This window comes from Cynoglossus semilaevis, chromosome 19, assembly GCF_000523025.1.
Source record: "Cynoglossus semilaevis isolate Cse_v1.0 chromosome 19, Cse_v1.0, whole genome shotgun sequence".
Taxonomy (NCBI): Eukaryota; Metazoa; Chordata; class Actinopteri; order Pleuronectiformes; family Cynoglossidae; genus Cynoglossus; species Cynoglossus semilaevis.
In genome coordinates, this window is record NC_024325.1 from 4,310,917 (window position 1) to 4,331,684 (window position 20,768).

General features: G+C 40.7%; 1 long non-coding RNA gene across 1 annotated transcript in view; it reads right to left on the reverse strand.

Moving 5' to 3' along the window:
• Nucleotides 1-13,548: 13,548 nt before the first annotated feature.
• Nucleotides 13,549-20,768, reverse strand: part of LOC103394933 (uncharacterized) — a 20,474-nt gene continuing 13,254 nt past the window's right edge. Inside the window, exon 3 of the long non-coding RNA XR_003052894.1 lies at nt 13,549-14,089. This is a non-coding gene — a long non-coding RNA (uncharacterized LOC103394933). The remainder of the gene's footprint in view (nt 14,090-20,768) is intronic.

A 20,768-nucleotide genomic window follows, 5' to 3' on the forward strand; every position in this document is an offset into this window, starting at 1 on the left:
CCTGAGGACACTTTCAACGTCTACTGTGGTGATTTTGAATCTTTAAAATAAAAAAATTGGAATCCAGTTTTTCCTTTTTTCCCCCCTCCCAGAAAGGAAGGAGCATTAAACTGGAAAACAACTGCAGCAAGCTCGGCCGCTGAAGCGAGCCGAGCCGAGCCATTCTCTGCTGTGGTGTATGTGTGTGTGTATTGGGTTTTGATGACAGGCAGACATTTGTCCACATATGTAGATTTAGACACGGTACATGAGCGACACGAACGGCGGGAGAGACAGGGACATGTTTCAGGTGTAGCAAACACACACGCACTCGCGCTTTCACTGGCTCAGTCAATTCTGTGTCTTTGCTGAAGGACGACGTATCTGGAATCTGCTCAACTGTAGTACGTAATTGCGACGGTGTGACGGAGCACATCGACTGCACCTTCTTACTTTTACTGGTTTAAACCAACTCTGGCGAAAATCCGCATCTTTCTAACACATTTGTCTGGTTTTCACTCTGTTTCTACAGGACGGTTTGAAAGAGAGAGGAAGTGCAGTAGAAAACGACGAACGGCTGTAGACAGACGGGACAGAACCACACAGGGCCTTCCCTTTTGCGGTTATTGCGCAGCGCAAAACAGCGCCACTGCTCGGCAGAAGAGCGCACCTCCCTGTGGGCCGCTGTTATAATTACCGCGAAGCAGTGGCGTTTCCAGGGGTGGCACAGGGTCACATCACACACTGGAAAATGTATCTTCACACCGCAGTTCCCAACCTATTTTAAGAATATTTTGAATAAATTTATACATTAAAAACATGGTAAATGTTAATCACATCACATAATTTAACTCCATTACATTGTCATGGTACACATGCTTTACGTTATGTATAAAATCATTTGTATAAAATGTATTAAATCATTTGATTCGATTGCATTCCCTTAAAATAACTATATTTTTGTGCCAATAAAAATAATGCAAAATAATAATAATAAAATTAAAATATTTATTTGCGCATGTTTTCTATTTAATTCATATTAGCACAAACTCAGTGCAATCACTGGTGTGATTTTTTCAACTTTTTATTTGACTTTTTTGCCACTTAAGCTTGGTGTATTTTGTGCTGGCTCTGAGGTCCTTTCCCCAGATATGTATTATTATTATTAACACACCCACGTTTTCAAAAAGTTTGTGATGGTTTGTGGTCCTGCAATGGACTGGCGAACTGTCCAGAACGGACCACGCCCTCAACCTTAGACTGCTGGGATTGGCTCCAGGTCATCCTGTGACCCTGAAAAAAGTTGGTGTTTTGGTGCAGCGTGGTAATGTTAAGATACGTGATGTAATAACATCAAAACCAAAATGGACCACTAATGTCACAAATGGCAAAGTTTTTAAAACAATTTATATCAAATACATTTTGACGCATAAACCCATGTTCTCTGTTATCGTCACTTCATTACTTTCACCAAATCCTTTGTAAACAAGGGACTCGGACACTAGGGGGCAGCAAAGCACCTCATATGATGTAAAGAGATTCTGATGTCAAGGTAAGTATGCGATTTTGAGTCACACTCTTAGACTTAAAGTAAATGTTAGTGTTCTAAAACGGAAGAATTCCATTTGGGATTGGTGAACATTAAATAAGACGTATCCATCCATCCATCCATTTTCATCCGCTTATCCGTTACTGGGTCGCGGGGGCAGCAGTCAGACTGAACAGTCCTGTGAGTGGTGAGTCCTCCGGTACCAAGGTACCAACTGCCCTAACCGGGATTCGAACTTGCCCAGGAGATGAACCCTGGGGTTCCACACCAATGACAGAGACATTGCTTCTGAGCCAAAGCACCACTAATAACAAGTACATTTATTTATAAGAGATTTTTAAAAATCTGTACACTGATGTTGTCATCTAAGAATTAAACTGCAATCACATCACCGTAAGATCTTCAGCAATAAATACTAATTTAGTTTGACTGTTTTCTTGTAGGTGAACTGAACATTGTCTGTGTGTGTGTTGATACTGAAACAACAAATTCCACAAATTTGACAAAAAATAAACAATTCAGCTTCATATAAACAGTAACAGTCGCTCCACAAGGCACGACCCCAGGTTGTAGTGAAAAGATAAGGGACATAGCACAAACACACACACACACACAAGCACACAATGAAAGCTCAGGGGCATGGGAGGGGTGTTCAACCCTACATTGATGAAATTTTGTTCAACTATCACATTAGAGAGGCCCAGACTCATCCCCACTCCTAAAAAGTGTATGTGCGTGTGTGTGTGTGTCTTCCTGTTGTTTTAGATTCCACTTTACTCCCCCACTGCTGCCAATCTGTGACCTCTGACCCACACTGAACCCAGCTGTCAGCTGTCCCGGCCTCATGGGACAACTCTCTCACTCTGTTTCTGAGGCCCACTCTCTCCATTTACTTTTCTCCGTCTCAGTTTTAATTCCTCTCCTCTCAGGACTGTTGCTCATGTCCGGAGCAGAAGTGGGATTCGTGAATCTCTGCAGATCGACTCTGGTGTTGAGGTCCACAGAGTCGCAGTCAGTGATTCTGTCATGTGAGTAATGTGCAATCGGATTTCAAGGTCAGAATAAGGACAGCTCTGGAAACAGAAGTAGTGAAAGTGAAGCAGAAAACTTCTCCTACTATAAATAATTGTCTATCTATCACACAGAGCACAGTGTGTTTTTGCATCTGTCTTTGTTGTTTAACACTGACTCATCTCACAGGGACGAATCGAGGCTCTGAGATCACCGCTGCTAATCCATCCTCTGATCACTGTCTCTGAGTGAGAGAAACACATGTAGGCGCTCTCCTGCTGGACTCGTCAACAGAGGCCAACATTTCTTCTGAGGCCTGTCCACAGACTCAGCAGCATGAGGACAGTTGATAGATGAGCTGCTGTGATCAGAGCATTTCAAGGAACATGTGAAGACCATACGTTGACCCCTACAAGTTTTCTGGCCACAGTTTACTGGACATTGCAGTCGTGGACTTAAAGCTTCTGTGACAAAATCATTTGTGGTGCAGGCTAAAATAAAAAACTCTCCATCTGAGTAAATGTCCCAGGTTCACCTTATTTTCACACAAAAAAGAACAAGAAAAACGATAATTAATTAATTGATTAAAATATTATTCTTTTTGCACCCTATCGCTTGGTTCTTAACGATGAAGAGACTACAGATCTTCAGACGAAAAGAAAAAAAAAGAAAAAAAAAGACAGTGTTGCTGGCAACAGCTCCAAACAACAACAGCTAATAGACACTGAAGTAAACAAGTCATATCATCACCTAAGCTAACCATCCTGGTTAAGATTGACATTAATGTTAAGCCACAGGTGCAAAGTACTCATTACATGAGCGAGTATCACAAAGTCAAAACCTTAGGTTTATATAAAAAGTGCTATTAAAGAAGTTGGTGTTGATGGAATATTTGTTTAAAATAAGAAAACAAGAATGTTGGCTAAATGGATTGTTAGATTAAAATAATTTGCAGCCAGTGGAAAATACCTGAAATGCTTTACCATTTTCTGCAATGATCATTACATTAATCATTAATTAATTGGTTCACCGCAGGTCTGATCATCAGGTCTATCTGTCTATCTGTCTGTCTGTCTGTCTGTCTATCTATCTATCTATCTATCTATCTATCTGTCTATCACACAGAGCACAGTGTGTTTTTGCATCTGACTTTGTTGTTTAACACTGACTCATCTCACAGGGACGAATCGAGGCTCTGAGATCACCGCTGCTAATCCATCCTCTGATCACTGTCTCTGAGTGAGAGAAACACATGTAGGCGCTCTCCTGCTGGACTCGTCAACAGAGGCCAACATTTCTTCTGAGGCCTGTCAACAGACTCAGCAGCATGAGGACAGTTGATAGATGAGCTGCTGTGATCAGAGCATTTCAAGGAACATGTGAAGACCATACGTTGACCTCTACAAGTTTTCTGGCCGCAGTTTACTGGACATTGCAGTCGTGGACTTAAAGCTTCTGTGACAAAATCATTTGTGGTGCAGGCTAAAATAAAAAGCTCTCCATCTGAGTAAATGTCCCAGGTTCACCTTATTTTCACACAAAAAAGAACAAGAAAAACGATAATTAATTAATTGATTAAAATATTATTCTTTTTGCACCCTATCGCTTGGTTCTTAACGATCATGAGACTACAGATCTTCAGACAAGAAAATATGGAGCTAGCCCAAATGTAGCCAAAATAGAAATAGATAACAGAAATAGCCACAAGCTTAAAAAGAAAAATCATGAAATTGTGGCTTACTTGAAATACGTATGTATAAAAATAAAATACATTTTTCCCCATTGCTCTAAATAGCAAATAAAACGATTTAACTACAACGGGAAAAGTCAGAAGCTGTTGCTCCTTCTAGCCGTTCCTCACTTACTGAGTTGTTTTGAAATCTTACACTAAATATCCTCTCTAGTCTCATCAAAAGTCATTATGTCTCCTCATATACATAATCCTCATTAATCCTACTTGTACTCATGAAAAATGTGTGAAGTGAAAAAAAAAACTCCTGGAAACAAGAGTTTGCTTCATTGCTTTGGCGCCTTGGGACAAAAATATCTCAGGAGACCATTAAAAAACGTCAAATTCAATTATGTCCTTCTCTCTTTTGCTTCCTCAAAGACATCACACACACACACACACACTCACACACACATGTACTGATGTAAAAAGTGAATGAAAGGAAGAGGAAGTCCTGAGGGCTTTGAAAGCATGATTGGGAGAAAGCTCTTGTGCTGGTCAGAAAGGAAAAGGTGAATAACAGACTCTGGTTGCCTGCAGCCAGCACAAAGTGGAGTAGAGAGCTCCATTCTCCATGCCAGAGAGGGAGACCCCTCATGGGGGGTGGGTGAGGGCCCAGAGGGCCCTCGGCAGCCCAGGACCTATGCTTAATGAGAAATTCCTGGGGATTTAGAGGGGTGCAGAGGTCTTCATTTTCTCACTGCAACCACGGGCCCCCAGTAGTCGGGTGGTGAGGGTTCTCTTTCAGCCCTGAAATGTCCCCAGAGGAAGAGAGTGTCCCCTATTCAACCAGAGCGGGGGCCCGCCTGCCTGCTGGATTATGTATATGAGATGTGGGTTGTAGGATCACAACCTGCCACCTCCTGCACGCTGCAAAAAATGTCAACAAGTCATTTAGAGCTGCACCTGCGCTGGCAGAGTGGGTCTTCAGCAGGGAGCAGCGTCCCATCCCAGCTAATTAAGATGCAGTTCATTCACAGCGATGACTCTCTTCAGAAAAGTGTCCCCACACTTAAAGCATCCAGAAATGTGTGGACTCAAAATGTACGTACATATTTTTTTGAGCTTGAAAAAGTGAAAGTTGCAAAGGTTATTCTTAAATTAGCTTGTGGTTAACACCAGCACAGGTGAATCTGCGCTAATCCTCAGTTATTCTGCTGCACGCCCCAAAGTCACTAAAAGACTGTGAAAATAGTCTTATCAAAACTTAAACCACTACTAGGGCCCTGCATTTATAGTATATCCAGTATATGATTTATACACAATATGGACAATTTAGTTCTTCAAAATATGATCCAATCAAGGATTTCTTATTTGCTTGCCCATGGTCCTGTGGTTCTACTGACAGGACCAGGGCCTACTTTTCAGAATGCTTAATGAGCGGTGGTGTTAAGAGGCTGCTGGGATGCAGCTGCCCCTGTCTGAGTCTCTCAGCACCAGGCATTTGGACCTGTTCTTGTCCTGGGACCCCCGGCTGGGGCTCTCTTATTAGCCGGCCGCTTTGGCTGAGCTTTATAGCCAGAGGGCTGAGTGGTCAGACATTGTGCTGTGTGGTCTCTTGCTGAGGATCAACTTGGCTTCCAACACAAACATACCCCAGTGGGCTTTTTGACTGCTTCACAGGTACAGAGGCGGCAGCGTCCTCAGGAAGCCATTCAGCCTCATGCACGGAGCCTTGGAGAAGTGATGCGACTTCTCAAAAAACAGTATTTTTGTTATCTACAAGACTCAATCACAATCATTAACCCAATTTTTTATAGTGGTGCTGGCCTGGACTGACCTCAGCATGGCCAAATATGATTATGTTTGTCTTCTGTATTATAGATGCAGTCCATCATAGGACAAACTTCACATTAGAATCATTTTCATTATAAGTTTGTTAATTTTGCCTCAAAAATTTCACAAATAAAGTATTTTAAAATGCCACCAAACACAGACATTTCCATTAATGTCTCATTCAAACTATTAAGCTCTAAAAAACCAGGTCCAGGTTTATTCCTGTCCTGTGGTCAGTAGCCTCAGGGTGTTGGCATCAAACCTGCATTGATGGTGTAAAAAAACCCCCTTAAGTCCCAAATCCCTTCCTCAAAAACAATAGAAAATGCCGGATACGTTGTATTCTTGGCCTACGGCTAAAAAATACAACATCCGAATGCTGGTTGCTCTCTATTACAACCAGTGTAAAGGAGTTGTCTTTGCAGGAGGAATGTCTGGCTAATTGGTTTGTTAAACTAAGAGAGGGTGTTAGGCTGAGAGACAGGGAGAGAAATTTTCCCTTTCTTTCAGTCCAGACAGGTTAAATGTGCAGTTAGCCTCGGACAATGAAGGCGTCCTTTCACATGCAAAGATGAGGTATATGGAGTGAGCTGCGTTTTTGTGGCTGGTGTTCAGACCTCAATTGAGAAGCACTAAAGCGTGACGGTATCCACTCCCCTTTATGCCTCCCACTTTCTCTCTTATCCTCATCTTCTCCCCTCTTAACTCCATCGTGTATGTTTATTTGCCTGCATTTACTGTCTACATTTCTGTCCATTCCATTTTACTACGTGCTGCGACAACATCCCTTTAGTTCATATCCCCTAAGATTAAGTGGATACGCCAGACTGATAGAAAGTTGGATATACCTTTCATGGGGCACATCTCAATTAGTGGACAATGACATGTTCATCAGAGGCTTGTCTTTGCCTTTAGAACCATCTCTATGAATCACAAGGTTAGGACATCAGCAAAAAAGAACTGTAAAGGCCATAATTGTAAAATTCATCCACCAAAAAGTCTTTGCAAAACACAATCAGCTGAGGCCAGAAAACAACCAAAATGCAAACCAAACAGCTCACAGTAACTATAAAACATTCCTTATAGTACACATGTATATTGATATATTGAAGTAATCGTGGGCCACATAAAACTTTCTGTTGACCATGATTGGTCCCTGGGCCACATTTTGGCCATGCCTTTCTTAGATTGTTTTGTTCCCTTTTGGTAGCTCTGTCACTTATAATTACTGCAGCTTCATCCCATTTTAAACCATCACAACAGGATCAGTCCAGAAGATACACAGGGAGGAGTTGTGGAGAGAAAGAAAAGAGAGAAACGGACAGGAGTTCGGGGGGTGGCAGCAGAGGGGGTACGGAGGGATGCTGGGGGTTTGTCATACAAAGACCGAAGCCGTGAAATGGTGCTGGTAAAAGGCCGACGCTGGTCGTCTCATTGAGATGTCAATCTGCCCGGCAGGTCCTCTATATGATGAGTCCTGTCAGAGGAGAAGCAGGAGGGGTGAGGATGACCTAATGCTACATCAGCTCCTTCTATTTTCTTCTTCCACAGACTTGAATGACACCCTCATAATACAACATCCCCGCCGTGGCGCCTTTGCAGCAGATGGACCGGACCAATCAGGAGGCCGGACGCCGGCTGACTGGTCAGTGCAGAGGACAGAGAAACAGCAGTTACAGCTTCACAAACAACAGCCCACACACAAAATCACAAATCTGCTCCTAGTGTTGGCTGCTGGGACATTCCTTTCCACAGCTCAACAAACGCTCCCTGTGTTATGTGGAGGTGACTGTTCACTGAAGAACTCCTAAAATCATCAAACATATGATTTTCTCCAAAAATGTTATGAATCAAAAACAAAATGAATACATCGATAGCCATCTCACCAGGGTTCATGGATCCAGGTGAAACATCACCATCATACCTCCAGTAAACATCGTCTCCTAATTTAAACACTTGCTGTTGCTCAGGCACTGAGGGTCTAGTTATCATCACCAACAGCTTTGCCCTTTGACCTTTCATTTTCCATTACCTCCTTCCACCCATCACACCATGTCTTTGTGTCTCCATCGTCTAAAGTTCAGCTCAGGAACAGACTCATTGTCCTCTTTTCAAGACGTGACATCTCTGTCTGTCACACACACACACACGCGCGCACACACACACACACACACAGACACCGGGAGTGCTGCCTGTGGTCAGAGTCTGGCATCTTGACAGATTCTTTCACTGAAAGGTTACATGTCAATCTGATGTGACAACCATGATAAAGATTTATTTTTTGAATATAAACTGAAACTTTTTCCTGCCCTAAAATTATGCGTGGGGAATTGTTCTTCAGAATTGTTCTTATAGTCGGATAAGACATTTGCTCAGAAAATAAGTAAAATGCCAAAAATTGTAGCTAAAAGAAAGCGGGGTATAAAACAAAGCCAGCGTTTGTTGAAATTCACTTTATGGCTAATAGGTAGCATGTATTGAGGTAATAATAAGGCAAAAGGTAGTTATAATGTGTGCAGTGATGATGTATCAGGGAGTTAGGAAAGTTAAAGTTAGCAATACAGCGAAATATAGGCTGAAAGTTCATTAGCATCGTTTGCTTCTTCATTGCCTTCATATAAAAACAGGGTGTTTTTACACCTGTCTCTATCTTTCTCTGTCTCTCTCTCTTGTCACCTTGTGCTATGTAAATGTTATCATTTGTTTAAAATGTAAAATTACATTTGAGATTCAAAGTCAGACAGGGAGGAATTTGCATCAGGACCTACTGTGGTATTGACACTGTACAACTTTTATAGTAGACTTCCACAGACATGAATGGGGACTGATCTCAGACTCCTCAGGTGAAGTTCAAAAACGGCACGTCCACCAGTAGACACCACTGAGAGCAGGCCGCACGGAAAAATATTATCTATGCTCCTTCGGCCAAAACAACATTGACATTATCCACAGACTCCTCCAGAGATCAGAAAGTGTGACGCAGTGGTGCCTTTGATACCGGGTGATTCCACAAACCTCTGGTTTATGGTGTTTTTCTGCTCTCTGCCAGAGTTTTCTTAATTTTATCAGCCGTGATTTCTGAGGAGATAAGGGTTTTACCGAGGCTGCCCATAATGTCTCACAGACTCACTTCACATGTGTGAACTGCACAGGGAGAATACAAATATTCCTGTCAGCTTTTAGCCAACATAAAGTTTGATAGCGTTGTTAATTTAAAACATTAAATTCATATATATATATTTTAAATATTTTTGTTTTTATGGTTACCTTCTGGGGTACGTTACCTTCAAAATGTAAGGAAGGACAAGTTCTTTAAGCTATTGTTAACTCTTTGCTATCGTCCATGAAAATTTTACAAACATTTTTGAGCTAACTCTTAGCTATTTTAGCTATATTACCACTATTTTAGGCTGAATTTTAGTTATAGAATATGTTAAATATGTTTGTTTAAATATGTTAAATATGTTTCCATAGCAAAACATAAGACCTTTTGTCCAAAATGGCAATTTTGGCAATTTCTATAGGTATTTTTTTTAACATTTATTGACTTTTGCCATATCGTTTGTCAAACTATAAGGTTTTTTGTTCCTCTTACAAATCTGTTGTGTGATTCCATTTTAAGCCGAGATATTAATACATCCACAATACTACGTCTTGCAACTTTTACAAAAACCACATTTTTATTTCCTTCTTTGCTTTTTCTTCTTCCACTTTGGGAGTTAAAGGAGGCGACTGCAGCCAGGGTTTGATCAAACTGCGGGTGGACATTTCAGAAATACTTGTGAAAAAAACAAAGTTCTCGTAAAGTCTTATTTTGAATCAAAATCCTGCGGCCCACGTCTTTTCTTGTGTGTTTTACAAGCGTTGCTCAGCTTCCACAAACACACACACACACAAATGAACAACAACACACTGATCCTTCGCTGCGCTCTATAGCCCACATGTACCTAAATTAAATCACATCTTCCTGAACACAGGCCTTGATGTAAAACTACAAGCTGCTTAGAGAGATATTTTAGTTTGAAATCTTACAGAAAAAATGTTTGCAGAAACCATAATCATCTATAATCCAACACTTAAACTGTGGTAAAGAACAACCAAGCAGTTACTAACAAAGCACTGAAAGTTGAGGGTAATCTGCAGTGGAGATTAAAAACCAATCAAACCATCGTTGCTGTCGTTCTGCCTTTGAACCGTCCCCTGCTGCCAACTTATTGCCTTTGTCTGCCCGTAGACCGACTAAACCAACAGTCTCTTCCTGACTGACATCTGCCTTTGGAGTGTTCTGCAGGCCAACTATAAAATAAATCAATCTGACTTTTTCAATTTTAAAATTTAATTTCTGAAAAAACATAATGCTCTAATGCTACAGGAAACGGTGTATAATTCTGAAGATGTCCTGTTTTATGTCTCAGGTTATAAGTAAAGATTCTGTTCAATATTATTCCTGCTATAAAAAAACCTCCAAGCAGAGACAATTTAATGTCTGATTCACAGGTTAATGATGTCATAGCAGCACAGACGACAACAACTTCAGCCACAACGTGTGTGAAAAAGCCTCTTGTTCCTTAGAATGAAAATGAAGAGTCTATATTTTTGGTCTGTCAGGGGTGGGCGGTTTGTCCCGGCTTAGCTCGGCTGGGCACAGCCCAGAAAGTCAGTTCTGTGGCTGGCCTTGTTTGTTTGGACAGCAGCAGTAATGTGGCGGGCTGCAGCCCAGGAGACTAACCAGGAATGTGAGTGAAGGTCTCATTTGGCCTCATCAAAAGACCAGCGTCAACCTCTCTGCTGTCTCTGTTCTGAGAAAAAAACCCCAACACTTCAACACTGACGTTAGTGCAGCACCAACTCCAGACCTCACAGCATCAGAGGTCTGCGCTGAAGTTCAGTGACTGACATATTTGCCTACACCAAAGACCTTAAAAATGACCTCATCAAGGTTAAATGTGTTAAAATACTATTTTTTATTTGTACTGAAAATGTAATGAAATATTTCTGGGAGCATCAAAAGTCATCCCACACTAAGGTGGGACACATGGACACTCTATTTTAGAGGGCTGTCCTCCAGTACCTGCAGCTTTATCCGTCCTTTTCTCTCTGCTATAATCATTTTCAGGATTATGGCGGAAGGACAATCAGTCAGAGCTGAACTGGTGATTTTCTTGCTGTAAGGTAAGAGCACTAACCACTGTAGCACCATGTGGACGTTCCTTGTCCCATTCTGCCTTCTGCAGTCTCTTACTAGCCTTCCAATCCAAACCATACTGTGGTTGTGTGCTGGACTGATCTGCTAAAAGTCCAGAGTTTGTCTGCTAATAAAATCGATGTTATAAAGAAGACAACGACACAACGTTGACTAAAAATATGAAAAATCAGAATTCCAGCAGATTTTTGTTAATCATGCCAAAAAGAAAGTAAAAGTTAATTCTAAATAAAAAGGCCCATGTTGTGACCAGGAACCAATCAGAGAACCTGATGTTCAGCTAGCAAAGATCTGATTTGTCATTTGTCCGTTTGTCCAACTACAAAAGTGTTTTGTCATTCTCTGTACTGGAAGCTGCTGATATTTGGTTCTAGCAACAATGCCTTTAATTTAAAATAAAATATTTGTCTGAATTAACTTCTTGTTTGTAATTGAAAACTGTATAATTTACTTTTGTGTACAACTGACATGACTGAAGTTAATTAAAAACACAACGGTCGTTCAAAGTCTGGACTAGATTCATATAAAACTTTTCTCACCACCACCAGCATATAAAAAAAAAACAAAAAACTTTTTTGTTTTCCACACTGCAGTGACGTAAATATGCGGTTGACAGGAACGGACCCACAACAGCTTCGCTTGCATCACAGAAAAGTACTTGTTCAGAATTTTTCCAAACAGCTCTCGAGTCTAGACAAAACACCAGGCTAACTATCAAACATACACTGGATATAAAAAGACTGGACCATGAGGAAAGGTTGGAAGAAAAAAACTGAACTGAACTAAAAAAAAAAAAACGGAGAATAAAGAGAATTATACCAGAAAAAAAATCATAACTCATTCTCATATTCTCATAGTCTGTGATTAAACTGTTATGCAGCTTAAATGTAAGAATGCCATACTTAAACCTTGAGCAAAACATGTTTTCCCTTAAAGATATTTAAAGAATAAAATTTGGGTTTTATCCATTTTTTCCCCTGAAGTAGAAAACAGCACGTTTACAGGCATATAAATAAATAATGACACATTCCTAACAAACAGGACTTTTGGACAGAGCCGTCGTCACGAGGAGGAGTTTTTACATTTTCTGTTTTCACCACGTCTGACTTCTTTCTTTTTTTTTCATTTTTCCCCACTTCATATTTATTTCATCAACTAGTTAGTTTTAACTGCACCGGAAGATGTCGTTTTTATTCAGTATGAACTCATAAAAGCTGAATAACCGAGGACAATTAAAACAATGAAACGATAAGCTTTAGAAAGAGAACTGATCGTTCGCGGTGATGTTCATTCACACGGAAAACTTTTGGAAGAAACAACAGAGGGACAGTTTGTTTTTTCTGTATTCTCTGCTCTGTTTCTTTGTCTCTGGATCATTAATGTCTCTTGGAGCAGACCTCAGCCGTCGTCTCCCAGTCTGTCTCTGCTGTAGACTGACCCATAGCTGTGTGGGCAGTCGGCGGTCACAGTTTGAGCCTCCCGGTCACAGGGCTCTAGCCACACTGTCTCAGGCCTGGGCTGGGAGACAGACAGGTGCCTGCAGCTCTTGGCTGCTTTCAGAAACTCATGTTTAGACACACTCTGATGGATCACATTCACAGATAACAGCGCTGCTTTTCCAGAGCTTTGACGTGCATCAGTGCCCGAGGAGGAGAAACAGCGGCATCAACTCTAGCTCAACTCTACCTCAACTTGTAATGTAGCTGATTGGAGCTGGAGCAAGCTTATTTTCTGCAAGTCCTGCTAATGAAGTTAAAGCTGATGACATTATTATCATTTATTTTAGTTTGTAGTTTTTAAGATATATCCTCCAACCTGCGGCTGACCTCTGAGCTCTGTGTGAGAGGACAGGGTCACTTTCCCTGCCCTACAGCTGCTCTCCGTCCTGCTACGGAGGTTAGTGGGTGAAAGCAAAACAAAGGCAGACAAACAGAGGGAGAAACACTGATTTGTCTTCACTGCTGCAAACACAATGATCCCTGACGAACCACAGAGCTGCGAGTCACAGGCATCTGTCAGATCTTATCTCAATTTCGTCTGAAGTTCCAATAATATTGACCATTTTAAAGTCACGTCATTCTCTTTAGTTTATACTACTTTATTTATGTAGATAATGTTTTCAATACAACACCTCCCCGAATTAAGCTGTGTTCTGTGTCCAACTAAACAACAATGATAAGATATGATGTCTGATGTTTTTTTCAGCTTAGTCTTTAAGCTTAGTTTAAGCTATTGGCTTTAGTTATTTAAAATCTTTTAAAAAATATGAAGCTAAAAAACCTCAAGACCACATTAGTTTGGGAAGGCATCCATATAATTGGGTTTTATTGAATGTATCACTGATCAGTTTTTCTTGTTTGGGTAAAATATTTGATTACTATCGTTTGGAAATGGACTAACATCTGACTTTAACCGTGGTATTTCTGGCTAAGACAGACGCAGGCTGTTTTCAAATACCTTACATTGTTGTACATGGAAACGTGGTTTTAGAAGAGCTGTTTTCATCTCTATTTACAAAAGTGTCACAAGTTTGTTTTAATTAACCTCCCACTGAGAAATGAGCTCTGACATGATGGACCTGCTGCTGCCCTTTTCACCCACTGTACCCCGGCTGTGGGCGCAACTTCAAATCCAAGAATGTACAAGAAATGTGTAGAATTGAGTCCCAAATTACCCCATCATACCACTTTCAGATTACACAATCCCAACCTCAGATGAATCTGAAGCGCAGCACAGGCTGTTCAGGCTCTTCTGTTTCCCAGATCATCACAGTCAGTTTCCTCCACTCTGTTGTTTCCCAGCAGGCGTCAGGACTCCCAGGGAAGTTTCTGTTTGCAGCATCCTGGAACAACAACCAGTTTAATCTACATGGTGTTTGATTTACTGAGGGCAGGTAAACACAATGTTGCATCTAACAATGGGAACTGTTAACATGTTTACTCGACAAAAAGACAAACAGACGCAGTGTTTTTCCCGTCAGTCTGCAGCTGCATCAGTCAGGAATTTGGGACATTTGTTGTTATGTAGGAGATCGACACAGATTTGGATTTTCTGATGTTCATCTTGTTGATCCAAGCAGGGAACCGGTGAAAAGTTTTTATATTATCTTACTGACTTTTGTGTATCGCCTAAAGCTTGGCTACTTTAGCACCACATAATGGTCATGGTAGGTGCTGCAGCAACTGTGGTTGTGTTGGATGAAGTCCCAATCTGTGAGGAAACTCTGGTTAAAAAAACAACAAAACAAGGAGGTGCTGCAGTCTTCTCCTGTGATTGGCCCCCACCTCCCTGTTTCAAGTCACTTCTGTTTTGTGATTTTAGTCAGGTTTTACCTGGATTCAACAATAATAATCATAGTTATAACACTTTCCTCCCATGGACGTCTGCATTAAACCAGATCCGCTTAAAAGTAGTTCTGTGTAAAGTTTCCCACAGTCCCAGAAAATCAAATGTTTCCACAATTAAAACAGACTGTTGTATAAATACTGAAGAACAAATAGGAAGCGGATTTGACCGGCGGCGCACGTGAGATTTTCTTAATACTGCTCTGTTTTCTTATTTAGCAAAAAATAAACAACAAGATGAAACCAAGGAGAGGATCACAGGTGTGTGTGTGTGTGTGTGTGTGTTTTAAGGTGGCTGAGAAAACAAACTCACTCACATTCACTCAGCAAAGATGAGAACATAAACATGAGGAGGAGGAGGATTCTCCCACATTTATAATAACATAATTCATGGATGAAGAAGCAGCGATGACAGACATTTTCTTCTTTCTTAATGTTTTGCTTTTCTTAACACTTTTTCACAGAGCCTTCCTCTCTCCTCGGGGAATCATTTTCACTCTGTAATATCACAACTGTCTCTGAGTGCTAATAAAAAACACCTCATTTTTAATGATTTCATCGTTGTGTTTTGATTTTGCTTTCTTTTCTGCGCTCTCATCCGGTTGTTTTATGACCCGAAAATATGATTTCATGCTTTGTTTTGTGACAGGGATTGAATGGAGAGCATCACTGCTTAATTACATATTTGTCATAAAGAGAGAAAAACATTGTTTGATTCATAGTAGTGATGTCTTGTGGATGTTTTGAAGCCTGGAAAAATTCTGTTTTTGAACATTGGAACATGACTGATTCCAGATTTTAGTTTTGAACTTAATGAACTACAGCAGAATCATGATGTGCATATAAAAAAACATTAATAAGAAATCTTAATTCTAGGTGATTTTAGTATGTGTGGTCTTTTTTTGGATTATTACTGAGGTGGAATTGAGATACCGTTGGGGAGCAAGAACAATTTAGTCATGTGAAAAAAGAATTCAGTGTTTAAACGTGACTTATGTTCTATGTTTTCAGTTCATGACTGATTTGACAGCTAGTTAATTAACTACAAAAACTATTTCCTATGAGTAAATCTTTTATATTAAAAAGTTTATAGTTTACTTTTCAAATAAACAAAACCCCACTCTAATTTTAGCTTTTCTAAGTCCAAAATGTGTGAGGTTTTACAAAACAATAAGTTAAGGTTGCAGAGCAGCAATGGAGAAAGTTTCGAGTTAGTCCCTTGTAAAAAACTGCGTTAAAAGTTGTTATTTTAAGGTGAAACCAAGTTGCTCTCATGTGCCACGGTTATCTGTGCAAATTCACTGAAATGAGCTGAAAGGCGAGGAGGAGAATGTGAATTAAATTGCAGTTTTATCTTTAGCCACATGCACAGCCCCACTCACAGACACAAAGGGATTCACTGTAGTGGGTTCCTTCATATACAGTAATACCCAGAGTGCTTTGTTGTGTTCTTTATCCTGCTGTAAACTCTCAGCCATAAACCCGTCTGAAGGAATTGCAGTGTTATAAAAGCTCTTTGAACATGTTTTTGATTCCCCACTAACACGGAAGATAACCCACAAACACGACCGCGCCCGCAAATCACAAAGCACACACACAGACCGACACCTCCCAGATCCAACTCTTTTTCACTGTTTTTTTTTTTTTTTAAGAAACAACAAACAACACAAGCCGCGAGCAAAAAATAGTCTGAGAGGAAGAATTCACATATTGCACATTTTTTTAGTCATGGGAACAAGTTTCAAAACCTAAATTAGACTTTTCATTTCCAAACGGAACAAACAATGTGTGTTTTCAACACAATTAATCTTGATGGCGAAAGATTTAAATTATATTCCGTTTGTGTGAATCAGAACTGTCTGGATCATTTGTATTTGGTGCCGAGGCAGGTTTCATGGTCTACAGGAGGCAGTTTTGGACAAAAAGTAAAAGCCATGGGGAAAATAAAGACAGAAAATCTGCTGCTGCAGCAAACCCTGAAAATAAGTCACTGATGCAAACTGCTGCTGTGGGATTTCTTCTGGCGTTTACATCTGTGCACCTCTGGCCACGTGGAGCTGCACCAGTGCAGGGTACTGTAGAAAATTACAGTGCAGTTCCCAGCAATTTGTGAGAAAAAAAAATATGATCTGATGGTTGTAATTAGGGCTGCTGATTGGAGGAGTAGACGAACGACCGTTCAGAGATTTGATTTCTAGTCAACCCAAAGAATTTAGTCCTTTTCATTTTCTTTTAATTCCAACACTTCATCCATTGTGACAAAGCGAAGGAGATCACAGACATCTAGGAATACGGACCATCTGGAAGTGGGTTTGAATGCTTCTGCGGCCGAGCGTGTTGATTACACATCTCTCGGTTTTCTCTCTCTTTCTCCTCCTGTGTGTTTTTTACACCAGGCCACTTTGAAAAACCTGGAGCTCCTGAGCCATTAGCCGCCCTCTGAGGAGAAAGTGCAGGGTTGAGAAAGAGGAAGTTTGACAATAACACACTACACGTTCACTGACGCACATTTGACTTAATGACGTCCAATCAGTCACATCCTCGGGGCTGCGTACAGAAACCATCACAGGCCTTCCTGTGATCCTTTACATCAGCTGATTAATGAGTCTTTAAATTAACAGACAAAAAGTTGTCGCAAAACGACACTAATGTTTATTCCCAGAGGACAGAGCTGTGGGTGAACTGTGGTCACTAAGTCAGAAGTGGAACAGCAGGACATTTTCCTTTGCAATTCAAGATGATCGGTAAAAGTCGAGGGCAGTCACTTGGACTTTTTAGTAAAAAAAAACAGAGCTGTTCAAACACACATTAAAGAATAATTAAAAAAGAAAGAACAGGAAACAAACCGACCACCAACAAGTAACAGCTTGTTAATGATTAAACTACCATCATTTTCTATAAGATTCAGAGTAGATACAGAGAGAAGGTTAAGTCTAAGAAAAGCAGAATGGAGTTTGATGGGCACAACAGTAAAAACCCAAGGAGATCAGCGGTATTCTCATTAAAGGACAAAAGAAGGAACTCAAACCTTTTTATAGAAGTATTCATATTCTTTAACGTGTAATAAATTCACCTTCTCATCTGATGCCATCAACTCATCACTTCAGCACTATCTAACCTGCCGTTTTTGGGCTGCTAGCTCAGCTCTTTGTGGACGATGAGCAGACGGGACAAACATCCGGTCCCTCTTTTAAAGAATCCTCCTCGGCTCGTTACTGGCTGTGCGCGGTTTCCTCGGTGGAAGTGGATGTCGCTGTGGTTGGCAGTGGGTGTGAGCAGGGCATTTTTAAAAAGTGATTTACGAGACCTCTGACTTCCTCTTTTGTCTTTACGGCTTCATTGTCCCCACGAATGTGTGCGACTCTCAGACACCGCGCTCTTAAAAGCCTGCGTCCTTTTGTCTTTCTGTCTTTGAATGTCAAGGACTGAAACCCACTGATGCCTGGAGACAGTGAAGGTATCCAAGCATCTGCTGCTGATACAGTTATTTATATATACATTTAAAAAGTATAAACAGTTATTTAAACTGTCAGAATTATCAGTGGTGAAAGTTAAATGTGTTTTTTTTCTTTTTGCTCCAGTAGTGGGGCTGTATTCTATGTTTAGCTCTGTATGGCTAACATTTAGCTTTATTTTAATAACATTTTGTTTTCTTCCTGGCTACACCTGAGCTTCTTTGTTAACCTTCAGGGACTTTCTATGTTTTTATAGCATTAAGGTCTAACATTAAATGATCCTCCTGCAGATTTCTGACTAACTTAAAAAAATTGATTTAAAAAAGAAATATACGTATATATATATGAATAAATAAAAATGTAACATTTTTATTTTGCTATCATTATATCATTACATTTTTAAGTAATATGTTAAGTGCTGTGAACTTTGACAGTGTTTGGGCTAACCTTTAGCTATATGTGAACTCAGCAGCACCTTTCTATGGTCTGGTTTTAGGTATTTCTAGCAATATATCGGCTTCACTATATGAATAATAAGTCCTGTTATAAGAATTCAAAGAGCAGATTTGAATATTCCAAGTATTACTGCTGTGTACGGTCAGGATCAGAACCAGGATGGTGACACGTCAACTACAAACATAGTTAGAGTTGAACTTTACAGTAACTGCACAGACCGTGAGTCGGGGGTCAACAAAGATTGTCCAGAGAGCAGTTTGCACCACATTTAGGAGAAGCAGCTCGACACAGTGAGTGGGGTTTTAATTGCTGCCCCCTGTAGGGAGCTCAGTGTGTCTGAAATGAGCTATCAACAGATCCCGGCCACATAAATCTACTTTGACAGCAGCACTCTGCCAGCCAGGAAACAAGTCAGTCGGTGAGTCCAGTCAGTGAGCCGACTGACAGCAGAGCAGACAGTGTGGCCAGCAGCTCCAGCCAGACCAGCTGGACCACGCCGTCTGCTCACTTAGTGCTGCTGTCAGTCAAATATTAAAACAACAAGCCTGTTTATACTGACGGAGCGAGTAATAAGGCTCATGTTAATGTGCTGGCATTTCCAGCTCCCGTCTAACCTCGTTGAAAACGAATGTGGAGAATTTTCTGGCGACACGGTCCAGCTAGTGCTGTGAAAAATTCTTATCTTATTTTGCTGCGTTCCAAGTTTGTGGAGTAAATCTGATTATGTTTTACAAATTCAAATATGTTGGACAGGCAGAGGACAAATTTAATTTCCTTGTCCCTTATCTTCTTAATAATACTCCTGGTAGATAAACTGGTTATATTGTTCAATGCAATATCCACAATTTTCTTTTTGTTCTTCTAAATTAAATATTTTTTATTCTTGTTATTTGATTTCCTAATTATTATTTTTATATTCTTTGGTACTTTCAATAATTACTGTTAACAGATCATCTTTTCCCCCCATTCTTTGTTTTAAAAAATAAAAGGAAGATTCCAGTGGAATTCTGTAATGCATATTTACTAAGAGTACAAAACTAAATATGTTTATACCAGAGGTAAAAATTATTGGAACCTGGCATATAATTTTACTCGTAGGTCGTGAGCACTGACAAAAAAAATGATCGACTGAGGATCAAAAATTATTTAAAAAAAAAAACAATCTTTCCCCACAAATAAAATAAAAATCTAAAGGTCACAGAGAACTTTTTCGGTTCAAAAGCATTCCTCTAATAAGAAGCTGAAACACAACGCTAACTCTGAAGACAGGAAAATATTTTCAGTTTTATTCCATTGGGATTAGCAGGAAAGGCCAAGGACAAATGTGTGTGTGTGTGTGTGAGTGTGTGTGTGAATGAGAGAGAAGCCTCTGTAAGTCATCCATTTAGTGAGGCAGACACACCACTGAGTGAGTAACCAAAGTGTCTGGCTGATGGGGCGCTCAGGTGATTACAAGGACGCCGTTTGGTTTTACAGCAGAATAATACGGCCACTGTTCGCCCTCTTTCCTTTCTCTCTGGCCCCAAGAGGATATGGAGGGGGCCCGGCTGGGGAGTGATTAGGATTTTAGGGAGCCTCCTGACTGGTTCAGGGGTTGGAGGGTAAGGAGCAGGGATTTATTAGTGCCATAAATTAGACCCAGACAAGGTCCCCTCCTCACCCCTCCCACCTCTAAACACCCATTATTTTAAATCACTCCTCCTGATATCCCATCCCTACAGTCATAAAACTGCTTTAGGTTAGACAGACGGATAGACGGACGGACGGATGGACGGACAGAGAGAGAGACAGACCAACCAACTAATGGACACAGATGGATGCAGATGGATGCAGATGGATGCAAGTGCTGCTTCAAAGAGAGCAGAAATAAAACAACCAATCGGTTTGCTTATTAAAACCAAGATCAAACCAATAGATTTGGAGCAAAGCAAACATTTTTCCTGGTTAGACAGTTTAACCAAGGAGGACAGAAAAAAAATGTAACTTTAGAGCACAGCTTTAACCAAATTCCTTCTCTGCTCCTCTGTGTTTAGAGGCTATTTTGATCATTAAAGGCCTGGGCCCAGAGCAGTGTGGGTGTGTGTTGGTCCTTCGATTAAAGGGCAGCCATTGAGGAGTGTGTGTTTTGTGGTTTAAGGCGACAGCAGGCAGGATGCCAAACACAGGCTGGGGCTGATGCTGCTCTGGCACCAGCAGCAGCAGCAGCAGCAGAGGCCGTAAAGGCGAGCGCAGCGGCCGGCGGCACCATCACCGACGCAGCAGGGAG